The sequence below is a fragment of the Thamnophis sirtalis genome, unplaced genomic scaffold, assembly GCF_051295495.1.
Source record: "Thamnophis sirtalis isolate CommonGarterSnake01/CBP01778 unplaced genomic scaffold, rThaSir2_p1.2 scaffold_8, whole genome shotgun sequence".
Classification (NCBI taxonomy): domain Eukaryota; kingdom Metazoa; phylum Chordata; class Lepidosauria; order Squamata; family Natricidae; genus Thamnophis; species Thamnophis sirtalis.
The window spans coordinates 33798406-33812909 of record NW_028261388.1 but is presented as its reverse complement, the minus strand read 5'-3'; the positions used below and the strand labels follow the sequence as shown (position 1 = coordinate 33812909).

At 35.6% G+C, this 14504-nt stretch overlaps 1 protein-coding gene across 2 annotated transcripts in view; it reads right to left on the bottom strand.

Moving 5' to 3' along the window:
* ALCAM (activated leukocyte cell adhesion molecule) overlaps positions 1-14504 on the bottom strand; it is a 119424-nt gene that overhangs the window by 44169 nt on the left and 60751 nt on the right. The window lies entirely within an intron of this gene.

Sequence of the window (14504 nt, the reverse complement as noted above, 5' to 3'; positions counted from 1 at the left end):
TTTGTTCAAAATATACAGTTTATCTCTACATTATCTATGAGCAAACATTTGACAGAAAATAATGCAGAAACTAAAAAAATGTTATAGTATAAACATGCATCTTACCCACATTAGTACAGCCTAAAGCAATTGATCAGCACTTTTATCTAGCAGATGAACAGTAATGCACTCATCTATAATATTTTGTTTCATTCTCTAAATTAAATTTGATCAATCTCATCTAAAGCACAAGCTGAAAACAGCTATTTTATCATTTAATTTAATGAATATAGCAGTCTGACCACTAGATGGTGCTAAGGAAATATAAACCTTTTTTGATTGCTTAATAATGTGCATAATATGTTATAGATTAATGACAAATATAAATTCACAAAGAAACCCACCCATAACCCAAACATCTATAAATTAGACGGTTAAAAGAATGAAAAGCCATCTTTTATCTAAAACCTACGAGCTGTGTCAGAACACGGAAGAAATTTGACATTTTTCACTAGGATGAATGGAGACCACAGACAGAACCTATTTTTGCATCTGATAAAAAGGAGGATAAGTATTTGCTTTCCTGCTTAAGTACACTAAATGTCATTATAAAAGAATGTTCCTGTGTGAGTTTCATTGTTGATCTTTTCTCTTTACTTTAAAACAATGCATTTTAACCCCTCCAAGTTGCTATAGTAACAAATGCACAATATCAGTCAACACATAAGTTTGGCTGTGTAAATAGAATTGCTGGGTGTGGGTGGATGGTGGAGTCCAGGGCTGACAACACACAGTCTACAACATCATTGACAAAAATAAAAAAGTTTCCTTTGGATTTTTTCTATGCATGTAAACATAACAAAATATGGCACTGCAAAAGCGGATCCAAGTAAAGTAAGTAACTCCATACATTAAATATAGACATCCTGCTAAGATATTACAAAGATATATATTGTAATAAAAAAGAGTCCTATGGCTCTTTAAAAAATAGGTTTAAACTAATCTTCGCTAAACTACCCACAGTAGTTTAAGATGCGTCCATATAAAAAGTTTTCAAAAACTAAATAAAAAATAAAATAAACACTTTAGAATAAAAACATTTCTTCTTTAAAAGAAACAAAATATGAAGTCATTAATGCGACTTTTCAAAAGTCCAGTGAACCTGATTCTTATTTGTGAATGAATGTATCTATCTATCTATCTATCTATCTATCATCTATCTATCTATCTATCTATCTATCTATCTATCTATCTATCTATCTATCTATCTATCTATCTACCTATCTACCTAGATAGATAGATAGATAGATAGATAGATAGATAGATAGATAGATAGATAGATAGATAGATAGATAGATAGATAGAATATAATTTCCTCCCCACTACCTCTAAGCCAACATCAAGTAAAACAACATATCAGTGATTCCAAATTCCCTATAACAAAGAACAATCTGAAACAATAAAAACTTAATATAGAAATAATTCCCTCTGGAATTTTAAACATCAATGGCATCATGTCATATACAAATCATATAATATCATATATAAATGTAACTGCAATCATAAATAGTTTATTGAATAGCTCTCCAGATTATTCCAGGTATGCCTAATTGAGACATTATAATCATCCCCAGATTAAAAAAAAAATGCCTCTTGAAAAACATCATGTTGAGAGAAGCTGTTGTAGGTGCTACTCTTTGAAAACACATGCCATAAAATGTTAAGCAACTGAAGTGTAATATGTTATATTGGGACTCTTTGTTGGTCTTAACACAACTAACCTGAATTAAGTATACAAAAGAAAAATATTACATTATGCTATTAAAATCCCACAATTCACAGGAATCTTATTTTTACAGAAAAAGTATAAATAGACAATCACAGTTGTGCCCCACTCCTACACAAATAAATATGTGTTACTTTTCATTAGAATGAAAAAAATGTTGCAATATTGTTGTGAAGACATAACCTAAGGAGCTAACACTTCTGTTTACATTAGTTGCATAATGATTTAACATATTTACTTGGAACACCTTACAATATTTTAATATTAATATTATTAAACAACAGGTTATTCTGAACAACTGGACAAAACGTGTTCTGGATTTATACTTTTGGACTTCTACTGGTGACTATTGATCTATGTGCCTGTCTCTAGATGTGCTGTGGTTACTTCTAAGAATTCTTATCTATGGATATTATGAATTTTCAACGATTGTATGTCCCCCCTTACCTTTCCAGGCAGTTGAACTGCCTAACCCTGTGTAAAGAAACAGGCTTATTTAGAGAGCTTAGCTGGTTCCTTGCTCAGCTATGAATTGTGAGGAAACCTAAAAATGGACATCTCTTAGAGCTACCAATTAGTCATCTTAGATTGAGCTGGCTTTCTTGCTGGCTGGCATTTTAATATTTTCAGCCAAGAACTGGTTGCTGCATCCTGAATTATTGCAGAGACTCATAGTTTTTGACTGGGAAAGGAAAGGTATGTTACCAGCTGCCAGCTGGGATTTCTGAAGACGTTATCATGGACATTGGGCTGTCCCTCTTCTCAGCTTTTGGTTGCTAGGCACCTGATTTCTGTATCACTTTACCCATGCCACCGATCTCCTGCTACATGCTGCACCAAGTTGTTTTGGCTGTGATGTTTCACTTGTAACTTTCTTTCTTCTTGCTCTTCCACATGATTGCAATCTCCCCTTCTCAACATATCTACTTTACAGAAGCCCTGAAGGTGACATCCTCTTAAAGTTGGAAACTAGATGTCTCAGACTGCCTTAAAATCTGATTGGGAGTAGGAGGGGAGGAAGAGAGAAAAGGGATGCATTTTCATTGATATCTGTAAAAATGTCCACCTTTATTTAAATTTTGATATTTACTTTAAAAAAAAAAGAACAAAACAACAAGCTCTCTAGAACAACTTTCCTTCCTTTTTCCTTGCTTGCCTATTTGCCCTTCCTGCATGGATTTTTTTCCACCAATCATTCTCTGAAATGCTGATGACAGGATGCATAGTTTATATACCTACTTGATCAAATTATCTTTCGTAAAAATTCAAAATTTCAGCACAAAACATTTTCCTTAACTGTACAGTAGTTTTTAGCATTGTTATATTACATTTCAAACTCTAGAGAACAATAATTCAGTATAGACAACAGCTATCTAGATCAGTTCTTATACGTGTCTTCCAATATTTAAATGTTTAATATTAAATATTACATAATTTTCTGGCAGTAGCATATTCTCTGGAGTCCAAATTAAGGCAAATAAACTGTTTAATATAGTTGCCGGGATCTAATATGGCATAACAGTGACTACTTTGAAAAGCTTTTATTGTAAAAGTCATTGTCTATAATACATAGACAGTACATCATACATATCATACATCATTCAAGTTGTGTTTGCCATGTGGGTCTAAGAATGTATAAGTGAAAGTGAGAGTGACATACAGAAGTGGTGTTTGCTAAAATGAGCTGTGTAAAATTATGACTTGCCTTATAAAAGCTTTAAAAATGTTTTTCAATTAAAAAAATCAAAGCATTTCAGGATTTCTTAAAAATCTTTAAAAATATATCAATACTATTTCATTTGTGCATATTAAAGAAACAGAAATTATTTCTTCTGATGCATAAATAGTTTGCTATTTTTAGCAGAAAATTGCATATTTTTCTTGTTTAATTGTAATATCTTATGAATTATGAATACTTCATATATGAACAGTCATATTAAAAATAAATTAACCATTTTCTTGCCCATTAACTTATCTACAATATATTACTTATTAATAGTGTAACATTGCTATTGTTTTAATCAGAATGTTCACATATATACATTCTTCAGAACTAATTAAGCTGAGGAAAAGGCTGTCTTGCTTACTTGTTATAAATATTTTATTATTCAGTACAGATACTGCTGTGAACAGAAACAGGAAATCTTTCTCTTATTTTCCCATCTAAAACCCCAGGGGGACTGTATACCGATGTGTGTGTGTGTTTTTGTGTGTGTGTGTGTGTGCGAGCATGCACACACACACACTCTTAGTATATGTATCTGGCTATCTACAGTATATGGGAAAAAGTAATTCTTGAAATAATAATGACATCCTGCTCTGGAATACATCAAAGACAATATGAGTGTGTGAAAACATATACAGTGATAGAGTGGTATATAACAGGAAAAAAAATTCAACATTATCATCTTTTCCTTGTAAAATAATAAACTTTAAAAAACATAACCAACTACTACAACAACATTAAAACACATTTCAAACCTTTACAACAATGATGTAGAAGAGCGTATTATTATATGACTATATTAGTATATTACTATATACTATATTACTACATAACATATTGTTAAATAAGGTATTAATTTCTCATAGCAATTTGTGATTTTATGGAGTCCCAGGAATACTTTACATGGAACAAGCAATACTAGACCAAGGAACCAGTTTGGTATGGTGCTGAAGGTATCAAGCACCATGAGTTCTAGTCCCACCTTAGACATGAAGCTAGCTGGGTGATTTTGAGCCAGTGACTGTCTCTTAGCTTTGGAAAGCAAGCAGTGGGAAATCACTTCTGAAAAGACTTGGTAAGAAAATGAAGACTCAGCTCTCTAGAAAAGGGTCTAATAGTGGAAAAGGTGAATGGAAAAAAAAGAGGACAGCCAGCATTAAGGTGGATAGACTCAGTTACAGTGGTGATGAGTCTGCCATTTGGAGACCTGAAAGTACAGATCGTCATGGAGAAAATCTGTCTACATAATCGTTAAGAGTTGATACCAACTAGATGACACATTATCAATCAAGTGGATTGATAGTCATACCTCTTTACACAGTATAATGGGTTATTATTATTTTTTGTCCTAGGTGAAAAAGAATGATGACTTTTTATTTAGCAAAGATCAAAGTTACCAAGTTTATAAACTTGATAAAAATATGCTTTCATAAGAATAGGGTATAATGTTGTTAAATTACAATCTTAGAAACTGAGCATTGGTGGCATACAATGTACGATGTATCTTTTAAGAGATATAAGATGGTAACATAGTTTTTTTTAAGTTTTATATTTTTTTCTCAAATTTATATATCCTCCCATCCAGGGGTGAAATCTACTTACCTTCTCTACCAGTTCGCAAATGTGAGCTTACCAAGTGCGCCTGCAAAGGTAAGTAGAACAGTGAGGGGGAGGGGGGGATTCCACTGTGCCACATGACTTAGATTAGCTAGAAAGCGGGAAATTCTACTTTCTGACGAACCTGTCCAAACCACTAGTATTTCACCCCTACTCCCATCTCACCACACATGACACGGCTACATACAAGAATCAAATAATTATACAAATATAGACAATAATTATTAAAAAAAATTAAAAATCATTAAAATTAGAATAAACAAACCACAAAAACAAGGGGTATAGCAACTGCATATTAACCACAATAGGGAAGTTTCCTTAAAATGTTCCTGTGACCTTCCTGATGACATAATCATAGTTTGAGGGTCTTCCTGAAGGTTAATAGAGATAGAGCTAATCTGTTGTGGTCCACCAGTGGCCTGCGGAGCTGGCAGCAGAGTGGGACAGCGAGGAGTTTGCGGAGGAACATGGGACAGTCCTGGAGTCTGGGGAAGGCTCAGACGAGGGCTCTGCGTCAGAGACAGAGAGGGGGCCAGGCCAGTTAGGAGTTATGTGATGCCTCCAGAGTCAGACATCAGTGAGGCACAGGAACAGGTTCCCCATTCCCAGTGCATGCATGCGCAAAGCTGCCAGAAGGCAAGAACAGTTAAGACAGAAGGGATAACTCAGGAGTAAGGCTTGGGGGTGATTGGGTCCTCCCATAGGACAAAAAGGAGGAGCAAAGGCATGTGAGCCTTTGCAGGAAGCAACTTTGTTCATGCTGGTCAGTTTCCCTTCTGAAGCTTCGTTTTGACTTTTTGTTCCGTGTGGCCTTGCCAAGCTAATTGCCAATTAAGTCTTGGGCAGCATTTCAAGGAAGATAAAGGTGAATGCTTATCAGCCAAAAGACTTTTGCAGCCTAATGTAGGACTCTTTACAACTATTTGGGACTCATTACGGGCTGTGAATGAACATAATTCATAGCCTTTGAAATAAAAAGAGGGTTTTCTGGGACTGAGTGGGTGCTTTTTACTGTATCAGGAAGCCTAGGTCAGAACATAACCTAACTTCAGGTGGAAAATGAACCATAAAGTAGATACCACAGCACAAAAAGTCTGGGATCCATCAATGTAGGCCCCTCACAGATGGAACCGATAGTATACTCTCTATGTCAGAACTAATAAGAAGGGGTGATGTAATCTCTGAGTCCCTCAGAGACTAGCAATAGCAATAGAACTCAAGACTTATATACCACTTCATAGTGCTTTATAAAACTCTCTAGGTCAGGGCTGTCAAACTTCCAGCCCGTGGGCTGGATGCGTCACACACTGGCCACACCCATGCCCAGTTTAGAGAAGGGTGAAAAATCTGGATACGTCAAGTGATGCCACTGTGATGATGTGAGTTGGACAGCCCCACACTAAGTGATTTACACAGCCAGCATATTACCCCCAACAATCTGGGTCCTCATTTTACCAACTTTGGAAGGTGGCAAGGCTGAGTTAACCTTGAGCAAGTCAGGATCAAACTCCTGGCATTGGGCAGTTAGCCTGCAATAATGCTGTCAACTCCTAAGGTTGTCATGGTGAGGAAAGTGGGGGAACCCATTCCACGTATACTTTTGGCTAGAGTCGGATCTCAGATTACTGCAGCAGGCTTGGAAGCGGTGCACCTCATTGGGGAATGTGATGTGAGACTGAGGGAAGGAGAGGAACAGGGGTAAAGTTCAGCTAAAATTCAAATGAAGCTCAGATCTGACTGCAAAAAAGGCCTTGCCTAACAGTGCTCCTAATAAATGACTAGTTTTGTTTTGAACCTTGGCTCAACTCATGAATCAATTAGGGCATTTTTAGGAAACCTGACAAATGCATTTCTAACCACTGTGCCACTATGGCTCTGATAACTTGGTCCCATGCCATAAAAGTTAAAACACCATACTGAATTGGAAACAAACTGCTCTACCCAATGACTCCTAATTTTCTTGTTTAGATGAAACATTGTATGCATTGATGTCAAAAAGGCACAACTACATATTTATTTATTTTGCATAATTATAAAGATCCAGAATGGCATAGTGATTAAGATGCTAGAATGAATGGTAAGACTCAATGGTAAGTCCCAATGGTTAGCAGGGGGTTGGACTAGAAGACCCTCAAGGTCTGTTCCAACTCTATTCTATTCTCCCGAATATGGACCCTGGTTTTTGTTTTTCCTTATGAAATCAGGTAAGTAACCATAAGACAGGCACTCTTTCTCAACACTCATCTATGTCAGTGGCTGATTAAAAAAATCTCTTTTTTGGTGTAAACCATGAGATGCTTAAGATACAGGAAAACATATTTGGTACAACAGATTCTAATATTTCTCAATAAGTGGCAGAATCAGGCTGATCACTAGATTTTAGTGCATGTACATTTTACTTACTGGGAAAGAAGAAATGAAGAAGTGACTGGGAAGGGAAGGGAAGAGAAAAAACAATCCCAGAAGAGAATGATAAAAAATTTCTAATACTTTTGCTAAGAAAAGTACATGGATATGTCCATGTCATCAGCAGGACGTAAAGTGATCTTGCCTTTTTATCATAAACTTCATAAGTGAATTTTGCCTGACAATTGCTCTTATTTTTTTCAGAACTCCTGCTGGCTTGTTCACATTACCAGCATAGAAATCAATTTGATTTGCTTCTGAATCGCTGATGTTTCCAAAAAATTGCAATATTATTATTGTAAGGGAACTCTGTAAGAGAATAAGGACAACAGAATAGTTGCCAAAATAAAGTGTATGATTTCCTTAAGTGTTGGAAAATGATAGCATTTTGGTCACCCAGAGGCACGAAGCTTGTTTTATTTCATTCTCTGCTATTATCAACCAATTATCAAATTGATATGGCCTTTGTCAAGATGCAAAAGCCTCAAGCTGAATATTAAATTAGGAAGTAAAAGGCTGAAATTAAAAATCTCTAGAGAAATTAGAAAATTGCCTCAAGGGTAGAGGGCACTATATAAGTGCTTAAAAGAAATTTGAAAAATGTTATCAGGGATCAGGAAAAAATAAAAAAAAATGGAAGAAAGTAGAAATATCTAATTTCATAGCATGCTAAATTGCTATGATGGCAGAAAGACAGTTTCTCATTCTCTTTACAATTCTACCTTACTTTTTCAGCAGTCCCATATTTCTTCTATATTTAAAAACAACTTATCTTCAACTAAGACAACTATATGTAGCGCAACTATGGTATTTTGGAAGTACAAGACACACCTTTTTCTCTCAAAAAAGAAGCTGAAAATTTGGGTGCATCTTATACATTGAATACAGCATTTTTTGCCTCCCGAAACCCTGCCCTCTTCACCAAAATGGCCGTGCATAGCCTTTAGGAGGCTTCCAGAGTGCTCCTGGGGGCTGGGGAGGGCAGAAATGAGTGAAAAATGGGCCATGTTTTGCTCACTTTTGCCCCCCCCCGACCCCAGGAGCACTATAAACCTCCTTAATGCTATACATGCCCTTTTTTTGGCAAAAAACAGTCCATTTTTTTCTCTTTTGTGCCCCCCTACAAGTCTTCTACAAGCCTCCTAAAGGCTATTCATGCCCGTTAAAAAAACAGGCCAGTTTTTGTGAAAAATGGACCATTTTGGGGAGGTCTGCAGAGTACAAAAACTGTTTTTAAAAAATTCCTCTTCAAAATCTTGGTGCATCTTATACTCTGGTGCGTCTTATACTCTGGTGCATCTTATACTCTGAAAAATACAGTATATCATTGCTGAAAATTAAAGTGTTTTGAAAGGGAGGCAGTAGCAGCAGGAAAATCACATGCCTAGTTTGGCATGTGATATATATATATATATATATATATATATATATATATATATATATATATATATATATATATATATTTATTTGGGGGGGAATCATCTGGTTTTTTTTTCTTTTACTGCTTTAAACTGCTAAGTACTTTAGATATGTCTTTTTGAAATCACATGAAGTGTTATGATATCTTTTAATATCTAAGGATATTCACTAAGGATATTCACAGGTGGAGGCAAAGCAGGTCAAAAGACAAAGCACCCAGTACAAATCACATGAGTTATGCACTTGTGTGCAGCGTCAAAACACAAATCAAGGTTTTACATCATGACATCACACTGCACCACATTTCCTTGTTAATACATCCTGTGTATTACCAAATCTGTGACCCTTTTAAACTGGAACTTACTCTAATAACCCAATTATTAGCTATAATATACTAAAAATGATGAAAAGATCTAAGTATTAAGAAAATGTTCTAATATTAATGAAAACTTCCCAGCCAAAATTGTCTCAAACTGTAATACAGAGAAAATGCAAATGCCACGAAGGCTGTTAAAAAGAAAAGGAGGTTTTAGTTCAATCTGACCTGTTCTTAAATTACTGTGGAGGGTTTTTTTTTGGAAAATGAAATCAAATTCATTCTAAAAATGAAGAGAATTTGATGTATCAAGAAAATTCACTAGGTGTTTTGATTTTATGTATAAATGTGTATGTATGTATGTATGTATGTATGTATGTATGTATGTATGTATGTATATACATACATATATATTTTTGTCTTTTGTTTGTGCTGATAAATAAAGGGAGACTAGTCTCCCTTTATTTATTTATCAGCACAAACAAAAAAACAAAAATGTAACAAAAAGGCAACAGTAAAAAATATTGGGTTTCTGCCTGGATGGTCTCTTGTGACGAGCCGAAGGACAGAGAATGGAAGTAGTGATCTTCCTCCCATATTTGGGCATACCGGGGGTTGTATATATATATATATATATATATGTATCTATTAGATTTTTTTACAACCCCCGGTATGCCCAAATATGGGAGGAAGATACATACACACACACACATACATACATACATACATACATACATACACATATATACATATATACATATATACATATATACATATATACATATATACATATATACATATATACATATATACATATATACATATACACATACATAACACACACACACACACATATATATTATATCTGTTTGTAATATATATATAATCAAAATAATCAACTCGAAGAAAATAGTTTTTTCAAGACAACTAGAAAAGTTGGATTATTTAAAAGAGATCTGCATTTATTCAGATTAGATAGGTAGATAGATAGACAGACAAACAGATGAAATAATTCCATAAAAGTGACATTTCCAGGTAGATGGGTGTCAGCACTCCTCCATTGAGTAATTAGGAAAGAAAACCACGAGACTCCATTGATAGAAATCAAGTGTACTTTTACTAATTATAAATGATTAGAAGCGTAGCAAAGCGAAAACTGATTATTTAGGCGCGAAAGCAAATGATATATAGAATAACCCATTCCCCTCCCCTTGGCATCCCAGTTACAGTCCAATCATAATTCTCCCAAGTGTCAGGTGTGGGATAACTTCGAAAGGCATCATCCAGATGGAATGTCGGTGCCGTTGGCCTTGGCGGGAAACCTCCTCCGCATGCGCAGTAAGACAGGCAGCAGAAACTCCAGAATCTTCCTCCAGCACAATTAGTATTCCCCTCCCAAATACCATGCCCCCCTTCCCCGTTTCAATGGCAGCCGAAGCAGCAGCAAAGCAGAGGCTGACAATGGGTCCTGCACTAAAAGTAAAATATTACAGGTAAAAGGAAAAGAAAGAGACTATGTTGTGAGTCAGATTGGAATCCTTTTGATTTATGCTACACAAATTACAGGCTCTTCCTCTGAGTCATTTTTTTAATAGTTAACCAACTCCTCACTGATCTATGGAGCTGGCAACGCAAGTCTCTTGCTTCTTGAATGGCAATGAGCTGAAACATGCATTATAAGGAAGAAAGTGCAAAGATTTTGTTATTACTCAAAAAAGAAATACATCGGAACTCAGACACAGTATGAATGCATCCACTGAATTGTTTCCCCATAATACATATGTTTTACCATGAAAAATATTTGGAAGAATGCAGGCATGTAATTTCTATTACCAAAATTTCATGACCCTTGTCTACAGATTGCCTGGGTCAAAAGCAACAAAAACAATAATCAAGATATGACAGTCTGCCTGATACATTATTTATTAAACTTGAATCAGTAAAAAAACAAACACCTTTACTTTGAAAAGTGTGTGTGTAGTGGATGGACATTGCTAAGGAAGGCCAAGAGAAAAAAATGGATCACCCTTAAAGGATTCTCCCCCCCCCTTGTTCTTGGTATGCAGAATTATGACGACAGAATGTTTAGGGGGTATGTTAAATTAAACAGTACTTGAGAAAATATTGTGGATGTTTGGCAACAATAGGATGTTGTAAACCATTTGCTTCAAGTGCCATATGGAAAGAACGATCTAGTGGAAATTGGCTTTGGCCAGTAACCTCAGGAATTATCTTGTCTAGTTCGCCTAGCAGCAATGCCAATAGCTCTTACTTATGCTAATGAAGTACTGTACAAAGATGTTGCGACTGGTTTTCCCCTCCCTTTGCTTCAATTTTGTGAGGTCTGAGGTAACAACATGGCATACATATAAAAGAGCTTTAATTTTAAGATACTGTACACTAACTAACATTCTTAGAAGCTTAACTACATCACCTGAAAAGTATGCTTAATTTGATTGAACTGAATTAGCCTCAAGATAAACTGATAAGACTACCGTCCCACCACCAAATAGTCAACTTTTACATAGATTAAACAGGTGGCTATACTTGACAGATTTTAGAAGCAGAAGGACCAGGAGTGATTAGTACTAACACAATAGTAGTAGATTACACCGAGAAATCGAGAACTTAGAATGAAGTAGTGACAAGCTATTACCATACTATTGCTATAAAAGTAATATAGATGTCCCAAGAATCACTACAAGATAAATTCAACTAAGACTCTATTAAGTTACTATGGCTATAAGCATACCTACTTATGTCTTAAAATATTCCTTCACATAATGATATAATGAAGCTGCATTTCATTTCAATAATAACACTGTGGTGCCCTCATTAACACAGCTTTTACAATCCATATTGACACATGATGTTCCTTTGAAGATTTCGGAATAGATCAGCTGGAATAACTGCAGCCATAGCTTGAATTTCATTGCTTTTGCAAAAAATACGATAACGTCCATTTATTCCTGTATTATAAAGCATTAAAAGACTTTAAAGTCCAATTGCAAGAATAAATGAAGAGTGTACGTCTTGTGAAGCATTATCTTTACTTAGTTCATTTACTAAGCAATTTTCTACACTCTGATCATTTATAACAGAAGTCCCAGACAGTGGAGAAAATGAGTAGGTGCCAAATTACACAGGTGTCATGCAGAATTTTTTAAAAAGTAGAGATGCTAGAGTCTCATTCAACAAATAAGAGGGATTCTTACGGATACCGATTTCGATGGTAGCTGCTTTCATGTGGTAAACTGTATACTGCTCCTTCAACAGTGGTGGGATTCAAATTTTTTTTTACTACTGGTTTTGTGGCCGTTGCTTGCTGGGCATGGCGTTGCTTTGTGGGTGTGGCTTTGTGGGTATGGCAGGTAAGGATACTGCAAAATCCCCATTCCCTCCCCACCCCACTAACCCACTTTCCAGCTCCTTTCTCCTGTTCAAAGCAACAAAAGATCATCAGCTGGGAGGCAGTGGGGTGGGGCCAGCCTATTTCCCGGTTATCCAAACTACTCAAAGTTTCCGCTACTGGTTCTCCAGAACTGGCTGAATACCACCTCTGTCCTTCACCTTTGGAAATAACTTATGATAGCACAGCACTAAATGTCGTTATAGGAATATATTGAACTAGAGTCATCAGACATCATTATGTGTCTGAAATGTGGGTTTCTAGAGGGCAGACAGCTTCTTTGCTCAACAAGTAATATACAAATCAGGAGAAATGTTTCAAGTATCATGTTGCCAGTCATCTCCAAATACAATTTATTTGAGGATAGTCATCTTTTCATTGACTTTATTACAGTTCATTTATTTACTTCATTTGTCTCTCTGGTATTCCATCTCAAGCCCGCTTCTGTGATATGCAAAATTAAACAAAGCATCAAAGGAACAAAGGAACATAGAAGATTTTAAATCTACATCATAAAATCATGACCTAGTAAATGACGAAGAAACAAAATTAAAATCAAACAAAAATGAAAGTGAAGATGAAAGTACAAAGAATAGAATAATAGATCTGCTTTTTAAATCTCATTCCACAGATATTGTTGATTCATTATTTTCACAGTATTCAGTTGCATGTTTAATGCAACTGGTTTCTTAGAATAGCATTTTACATTTCTAAACATTCCTCCCAAAGGCTACACTAAGAAGATTAGATTGTACAAGATTAAAATGCATCCATTCATATTGGATCCATTCATTATGCCTCAGTAAAGAGATATAAATACACAACAGTTAAAATATACAAATGTTTGATATCTAAAGGGGCACTTATTGTCCCATTTATTTTCTTTTCAGAAATGTGTTTGATAACTACATATATTGTTTTGTTAGTTGCAAAGTCATGTCCGATCCATCGCAACCCCATGGACAACATTCCTCCAGGCCTTCCTGTCCTCTACCATCCTCTGGTATTCATTTAAGTTCACGCCTACTGCTTCAGTGATTCCATTCAACTGTCCATTCTGTCGTCCCCTTCTTCTTTTGCCCTCACTCTTTCCCAGCATTAGGCTCTTCTCCAGTGAGTCCCTCCTTCTCATTAGGTGGCCACAGTATTTGAGTTTCATCTTCAGGATCTGGCTTTCTAAAGAGCAATCAGGGTTGATCTCCTCTAAGACTGATCGGTTTGATCGCCTCGCAGCCCATGGGACTTGTAGGAGTCTTCTCCAGCACCATAGTGCAAAGATCTCATTTTTTTGGCATTCAGCCTTTCTTATGGTCCAACTTTCAGAGTCATACATTGCAACTAGGAAAACCATAGCCTTGACTATACACACCTTCGTTGGCAGGGTGTTGTCTCTGCTTTTTAGGATGCTGCCTAGATTTGCCATAGCTTTCCTTCCCAGGAGCAAGTGTCATAAACATATATTGTTTATCTTTAGGCAAATCCTGAATCTGAGTTTTGAGTTTTAAAATGAAACATCTCTTCTAAATTGTGTTAATTTTTCAAGAGCCTACAAGAAGCTACCCCATCAATCAAGCATGCATGTCAAGACATCACTGATCATTGTAAGAGAGCCACTACATCTTCTTTGAAACATATCAATTGTCATTTTAATGTGGCTGAGTCATTCTACAAAGCTCAATACTCTGATTTATCTAAAAAGCCCATAGAGGTTTTGTATAGACAATATACAATGAAAGTAATTTCATGATTAAGGAAAACATTGTTTTTAATACTAAGACTGAAAGCCTAATTTTAATTTACTATTGTCCTCGTAGTTTTGCATATTTGATATTTAATCATAACTTAC